This window comes from Paroedura picta, chromosome 1 (assembly GCF_049243985.1).
Source record: "Paroedura picta isolate Pp20150507F chromosome 1, Ppicta_v3.0, whole genome shotgun sequence".
Lineage (NCBI taxonomy): Eukaryota > Metazoa > Chordata > Lepidosauria > Squamata > Gekkonidae > Paroedura > Paroedura picta.
Window position 1 is genome coordinate 122,701,069 of NC_135369.1, and position 8,491 is coordinate 122,709,559.

The window sequence follows — 8,491 nt, forward strand, 5'->3', positions numbered from 1 at the left end:
GCAAGGAATAGAGAGAAAGTGAATGACAATATATTCTGGGATAACCAGGAAATATTGGCAATAGCTAAATGTGGGGCTGGTAAATGAGTAGATAAGATGAAGAGCTGGTAGAAGGAAAGGCATTCTTGGATAGAGGTCTGAGCATCATGTTTCTGGAAAATTCCTTTGTGATCACTGAAAAGAGGAAGAAGCAGCTGATACAACAGATTTCCTTTTAGGTACCCTACTTACTGTTGCATGTTAAAAAGCAGCTGAGAGAGAAAACTAACTATGCTTGACAGTGTTCTGTTAACACAGGATTAATTTGCTTCAGTAACATCACTGTTAGAGAATCACTGCGCAATATAAATCTAACTGGCGCGGGTTGAGAGTTCGAAACACCTATTGTAGTAAGTTCTGATGTGAAATAGTGCCAAGAGATTATTGCTGTTAGAAAAGTCACTAGTTAGAATAATGAGATCCAGTAATCCTAGTAGATTTCAACACAATCTCCAAATTAACAAATTTGTTCAAGATATCTCTGAATATTTTGTGGGTGTGAAGTGTAGCCCACATCTCAAAGTCTCCACTCCAGATTTCTTTGCACAAAAGTTAGCAATCATCATACTTAAAAAAAGCATATACCTCATTTTGCAATTATGCAAAATGGGTAGCCATGTTAGTCTGTCTGTAGGAGTAGAAAAGAGCAAGATTCCAGTAGCAACTTAAAGACTAACAAAATTTGTGGCAGGATCTGAGCTTTCATAAGTTGCTGGTCTGAAGAAGTGAGCAGTGCCTCATGAAAGCTCGTACTCTGTCACAAATGTTGTTAGTCTTTAAGGTGCTACTGGATTTAGCTCTTTTCTGTTGTATTTATGCACTTACCAAAAAGTGAACACCCTGATAATGTAATTAGTTCCATGTGCATTGGAGCATGCTTTTCTCAAATAGCAGCTCTACTCTCAAGACTGCATAACGTCACTTGTAAAATGGAAGGAACATTCAGATGCAGTTTGCGATCTGGTATAGGGTGGGGCTTTATGCCAAAGGAAAAGAGTAAAAGAAAAAATTATCCCACATGTTCGAGCATGTCTAAAACAGCTATTTGAATCCTGGCTCTTGTTCTCATATTTTTAGGAAGGTGTTGTTTCCAAGCACAGTTCTTACTGCCTTCTCCTCCTCCTCTTTTGTATGGGAGAGAATGTACTAGCAACAGAGAAGGGTAAACAGCTGTGTGCACTATAGATCCATCTCAAATCCATCTCAACCAAGGGTAAGTTCGGTTCCCAGGAGGGAGGGCCTGCACATGTCCAAGAAATGCATAAAGTACAGCACCAAGAAATCAAGACACATCAAGCCATAAAATTATCTTCTAGAACTGGGACAAAGGACCTGAGGTTATAAATGGAAAATTAGACTGAACCTGAACCAGGGCCTGGTGTAAGATGTTACTCTCTCATAAACTAGAAATATATCTGGGGCATTTAATATGAACTAAAACCTTATGAAAATATTTTTCAAAACCACTACAAAGGGGTTCAATTAAAAACACAATTGACATGGTATGACTGCATATCCTAATCTTAATGAGTGATACCTTCTGCCTCTGAATTGTGACAACTAGAACTGTATACATAATTTACTCCCTGATTGTGACTTCAGAGTATGAGGTAATGGGGCAGAAAAACTAGGCATAGGATTCACATCCATGATTCACCATTCTGTCTCTCCTTAGTTTAGGATGCCTTCAGTTATGATACGTTCAGACTGAATGCCTTTGGCATTTTATGCAATTTTCTGTTGCCATCAATAATTTGTCATGCAGCTGTCAAGCGACCAGCCTGCTGCTGGTCAGCTGAAGCTTCCAAAATGACTCATAAAGGTTGGGATCTGGCTTCTACCAGCCCCATTTAAATCAATATTTCACTGTGCCAAGCAAAGGAGAAGTTTGAATTTAGATGTAAACAGAGTTGGACAGAGATCTTAGTGTGCATATACAATATAGTGTTACGCTACTGGCCAGTCATTCCAGATTGCTAGTGACTCCTCCCAAATGATTGACTCAGGGCTCATTGGGGGTGGGGTGGGGGTAGAGAAAGTAGCACATGCTCTTGCTGAAGGGAAGAAGCAGGTGTGTGAGAGAGAGAAGAAATGGCAGTTTGTAAGGCCGAGAGGCAAAGCAAACATGAGGAGAAGTTCTTGGGGGACTGGACAAGCTTCTGATTGGGAATCGACAATATGCCATTCTTGAATACTTGTAAATAAACCAAACATAGAACGCTACAGTCTTCTGCCCTCCAAAATAAACTTGTTGCTTGCCCCTGAAAGTTCTCACCTTTCAGGTAACTGGAGAGCTCTTAACAAAGTTGTGAAATGTCAACCTCAGGCTCTTACATTGTTCCCTGGCTTTCCTAGCACCTCACAAAAGTGTCTTCATTTCGGCTGCATGTGGGCATGTGTTCCCTCCTTCACTTGAAATTTTTTCTCATAAGCAGGTACAAATGTGCTACTGAGACAGTCTGTTAACTGAAAATTAAGTTCAAGAGTTCTTGCCAAACTCATAGTCAAATATAGCCACTCTTGACACTTGTATGTCAGCAAGGTTTCAAATATACACAGAGGAACTCAGGATTCTAAAAGGAGCAACATTAGAACTTCATTCAACTGGATGTGCTGCTGTCTGTCAATTCCTAAGGGTAGTAGAGAGTAAGGCCACTCTAAGCCTATGTCAGTAATGCTGCAAGGCAAATTGCTCTTGATGTTTCAATGCTCGGCATCCCCACGTCATACACCGCTCACAGGCTGAGAGGTAGTGCTTTTAGCCTGGAATCTTTATCTCCCTTGTTCTATTTTCTTCAACTACTGACATATTTGAGGGAAAGTTTTGTAACTTTATTATCCAGTGTATAAATGCTGACGGATAAAGCTGGCTGTTTTATTCTACAGCTGTAGGGGCAGAACAGAAAAGGAAGAGCCTCCCAAAATAGGAAGAGCCTTGACTTTCAACATGGTAATTTAGTCACAGTTTTCTGCTGTGTTGCCACTTCATTCCTGATAGCAGCTTTGAGACTTGAAGCTCCAGATGATTGACAAGCAGGGAATTTTTTCTCTTTAAAAATTTTCCATAGTAAGAATCAGAAAAGTTACAAAGGAAAAAGTACAACATTTTCAAATATTCATCCCAATGCTTTTGAAAGTCTTCTGGAGGTCTGTGGTTGACCAAATTGGTTAGTTCAGCCATCACAACTAGTTCTCTAATACGCCATAAATCCATACGTGCTTGCTGCTGCTTCCATCCAGCAGCAATAATAAGTCTTGCTGCCGCTGTTGTTGCATGGAAAAAGAATTCAGTGCCTTGTCTGGGAATATCCGTGGGAATAACCTATTTTTGGGATCCAATGCAAATTTACATTTGAACATAGTTGCAATTTATTATGCAATTGTATTCAATTTTTAAAAATCAATTAACAATTCCACCACATGAGAAGAAGACCCAATAGCACACTGACATTTCCTGCTTATCAAATATGTGAACGGGTGGCGAGGAGGTTACTTGATCATAATCAAATACTGTCAGTTTCATAAATAGGACTGGCCCTGTTTTTATAAGAACCTCTTTCCATCTGAAGTAGGTCCTTGAATGAAACAGCACCGCATATATATTACGTGGGATCTTTCCCTGGACATGTAATCAGGTTTCCTATATACTGGCATTTTCTTCTCTTCCTTTCTAATATAATTTTTATTCAGAAGAAAGAAAGACATTGCAGAAAAAAGATGCTACATGTTTCATTTACAGAACTATGAATGAATGTTAAGCTGATATATCACAATGTATCTCATTCATTTTTCAAAAATACATCTTATTTCCCCCCAAGTTTATGTTTCCATTGTTTACATATAACTTTAAAAATGAATTAGTTTTTTTTCCCATCCTATTTCATCAATCTGATATTGGACATTTTCTATTAAAATCTGATACTGATCTGTTTTGCATCAAATATATACACTTCTTCTCTCTCTAACTGTGCCAGTCCAGGAGTAGCAGCCCTACCCCCACACTGACCTGCTCCAGAAAAGACAGCAACAGAGGTGGCCTTGCTCAGGCACAGATGAGGCAGGCAGCCTAACCAGAGGCTATAAAGACGAAACAAGGACCAGGCCATTCCTGGAAATGCCCCAGCAGCAGCCTCAGGGCCTGGCTGCACCTGGGAACATGCCCAGAGGAGGAGGAGATCAGCAGCAACTGGGACCTGTGCAGATAGGCAGAGCAGCCTCTTAAAATCCTCAGGGGAGGGCAGGGCAGGAGAAAGGAAGGTCCTGCAAGGGAGCCCTTGGCCCAGATTCCCTTCACTCTCCAGGGATAGGACACTGAAGAGCAGGCTTTGGAGGAAGCTGGGATTAACCTACACCCCAGAAATCTTTTGTCAGGTTAGCCCAGGGAAGGCCAGAGAGGAAGGGACAGATCCATCCCACAAAGCCATGAGAGAGGAAACTAGTGCCCTAGTTCACACATGCACCTGGGACAAGAGGCATAGCCCAAATACAGCCCAGCACAAATATTCAAAGAGTCCAGATGTCAAACCAGAAGGGTAAATCCAAAGAGCACAAGCCAGGTCAAATTCAAAGCACAGAAAATTGTATTTATTTTATATTTATAATGAGATTTATAAGACCACCACTCTCGGCTCAACTGTCTCAGGGCAGTGTATGTTACATGAAACAATATAAATTAAAATTATTAAAATCTAAAACAGCACGTACATGCTTATAGGCCTCTGCCACATTGTCCTCTCATTCTGATTGCCAGAATCCAGATTACCTATAGAAGTTGAATTTGATTCTTATGCAGCATATTGGAACAAGCCCTCTGAGCTGCAAGCCCTGTTCCATCTTGCCTACCAAGGCACCTGGGCACCAGTGACCTATGGTATCTGACAGCAGGTGCCACCAATCTGGCACAGAGACATCTTACTGCATTTGGGCACCACTGGGAAAGCAGTAACTTGCCAATTGACTGTTCCTACCTTTCTCCTGACATTCATCTTAAAATAGCATGTTTGAATGGTGGAAATCTATGTGGTACAACTGTCAACATTAAAAATTATAAAACATATTACAAAGAAAATGCCCACATCCTCTGTACATGGATGAAGTTCTTGATCATTGTGTTATTCCATCTCCCAGGCTATTTCCACACATGAAAAATGTAGCTGTACAGCCTCCGAATATAGGCGGCACATTCCAACCCCAGCACATGATGTCACCGACATCCAGAGGCTGGCCAGCAGCCAGCTCGCAATTTCACCATTTATAACTCGCAATTTCAGGAATCGCAAAAGGTGGATTAAACTCATTTAGAACAGTGCCACCCACTTCCTGTAAGGCACTGCTCCTGGTGACCACCCACAGCAGCCACAGAGGGAAAAGCACTGCTGCCAGAGCACAGGGCTGGCCTAGCCTGTGCAAGGCTGCAAGTGAGTGAGCAAGCCAGACACAGAAGCTCCCCGTCCAACAAAGCAGCCCAGCGGTCCTCCTTCAGGAGGTGGCAGATCAGGCCTGGGAAGGGAAGGGAGAGCTCAAAACAGCCACCCACTGCCTGCCTGATGGGCTCGCTGGCATGCAGCCTCCCTCTGTCCTCCTCCTTAAAGGGACAGCGCTGCTTGCCCTGCTGCCAGAGTCGGGCCATGCTGGGAAGGCAAGGCTTGCTCATGCAAATCCAGCCACAGCGACGATGGGAGTTGTTTGTAGCAGAGGGCCCGGAGGCAGCATGGGTGATGTAGAGTCAGAATGGGCAGTGTGGAAGCGACATGGGTGGCACAGAGGCAGCGCCCCACTTAAGTACTCAGGGAGGGCAGGAGTCCTAGGCAATTGTGGAATGGAATGGCTGAACGGCAGGTGAGTGGACCAGTGGTGGGGGAGAGATGTGAAGAAGGAACAGGGGTCTGACAATCAAGAAGAAGAAGGGAAGAAAGCACTTAGTGAAAAACTACTACAGATAGATTGGTTGATTCCATTGATTGACATACCAAGGAGCGGTGAGTGAAAGAGTGTGTTGCTCTTCTTTTTACGCAGCATGTGAGGAGGATAAAAGACGAGATGCTGTGGCAGGAAGGCTTTAAAGTGTGGAGGGGAGAAATAACATGATCACACTATTGCAGATAGGAGGCGTCTCGCTATTTTGACCTCCATGCGGAAATGCCCCCAGTCTGTGTTCAGTCACAGCCAAACATGTGATAAGCAAAATATGCACACATAGGAGCCAACCCATCTGGACACTCCAGACACTTTAGCCCTTTTATTAATGGAGTCAAACTATTAAAACTTTGAATTCCATTCTAGTTCTGAATTCATCTTTTTAAAAAATATTATAGTTCATATATTATTTTCTAAGATTGTTTCAATAATCGGTTGAGACATTTTGAACGTTAGGCAAATTTCATACAGAATAATATTAGTCTCTTTTCCCCCGATAATTAAATGAATAGAATTACATAATTTGATAAATGTGTGCTATTATTTTAAATTGTTTATTTTTTCATGTGTGTTTGTTTTGGTATGGGAAGAAAGTGTCTTCTAGCTAGCACACAGAGAGCTCTAGGGTTGCCAACTCCAAATTGGGAAACTCCTGGAAATTTGGGGGTGGAGCCTGGAGAAGCCAGGGGTTGGGGATGACCTCAGCGTAGTCTAACGCCATGCAGTCTGCCCTCCAAAGCAGCCATTTTCTCCAGCGGAACTGATCTCCACACTCTGGAGACAATTTGTAATTCTGGAGCTCCCCTGGGTCCACCTGAAAGCTGGCATCCCTACTAAGCCCCCTAGGAAGACTTTGTGCAGACTGAGTGGTTGTATTATTTGCACTTAAACTGCTAAACATGATCTTTCATGCTATGCCCCACCCTAATTCAAAATGGAATCTCTTTTCCTTACTCATAAACCTTGGTAGTGTGCCTTCATTTAAAAATACCATTTCCCTTCATGACTTGGGGTTCCATTTTTTCTTCTAAGGTTCCACTAACTAGCAAAATAAACCACTTCCCTTGTTTAGAATGGATGGTAGAAAAACCCAAAGACCAATTGAAATGTTAAGAAAATATTTTTAAAAAATACAGAGATATCCAAGAGATCCCAAGGTTCTGCATAAAAGTTGCTGAGTGAGCAAGGCTGTCAGTGAGCATGAGGAGGACAACCAGTTCTAGGCCTTGCCTGCTGATCTTTTCTGCTTCTCCTGCTCTTTTCAGATAACTCACTGGCAAATGCAGTTCCTCCAGATCTAGATGGAACAAAGCTGAGCCCTCGCCAGCCCTCAGATGGGTCTCCAGAATGCTTGATTATGCAACCACCTATTTTGAACCTGTTGTCTTGCTTGATGTTGTTGTTGTTTAGGAATTCAGGTCCAACCAAGCAGTTTCAGGCTCTGGTTGAATTCTGGGTCACTGAAAAGACTGTTTTAAATGAATTTTGGGGCTCAAGGTCAGTTCTATTCCCTGCTATTGGCAGCACCAAATTATCTTTCATCACCGCAAGTGAAAACATGCATCCATGAGACTGGCAAATTACTTAAGCATTATGAAAATTACAAAATACACAGGGTAAAATAAGATTCCTTGATTAGAATTTGCACATCCATCATTCCCTATTACTGCTGAATATGCACCTATCACCCAAAACATGCTCAGGCTTACCCACACGCCAGAAATCCCATGATCCTGACAGGTTCTCAGGCCTTATAGCACACGCCTGCCTTTGTTTATTTACATATTTCTACTCTGCCTTTCCAAAATTGCTTCAGGTACTTAATCAAATTCCCAACAAAAATCAATAACTCAAAACTAGTTGGCTAGTTGCTACAAATTGAGCCCCCTGCTCCACCCCTGAAAACCTGCTGGTCTCAGCCTCCCTGTGACAGAGAATGTTTAAGCAGCCTCCTGTTTAGTTGGAAAGGATCATGCCATAACTATGCTGGCCCACACTCACAGGGGAGCTGTGAATGTGGCAGCTTCAGAGTGCCATCCTGAGTACTATTATATCATGCTAAGCCCATTGACTTCAAAATGGCATGGCAAATTGCCTTCAGGACCAGGAGGATTCCAGTACTTAAAAACATTGGGTTGGATCCAGATTAAATTTGGGATAGGGGACCCTGAATTATTGGGGGGGAGGGCTTCATCAAGAAAGAAGAATCAGCGGAAACTTCCTATTTCATCGGAATCCAGTCTGCTGAGTTTAAATTCAGCATGACATAAGCGGTTACCATAACAAAATATTATGAGGAATTTATAATCCTAATTCAAATCCTCACTTTGTCTTGGGTAACCCCAGACCATGCTATCTCTCTTAGCCTTACCTACCTGACAGGGTTGCTGTTGTGAGGCTATAAGGGGAGAACAGTACTATAAGACATTTAAGCCACCATTTGGAGAGGGTACAAATAAATATTATCCAGAAACCTTTGGATTTTCCAAGTAGCCTGCTGCTTGGCTATCTAGCTTCAAGAGTTCTAAGGAAGTGG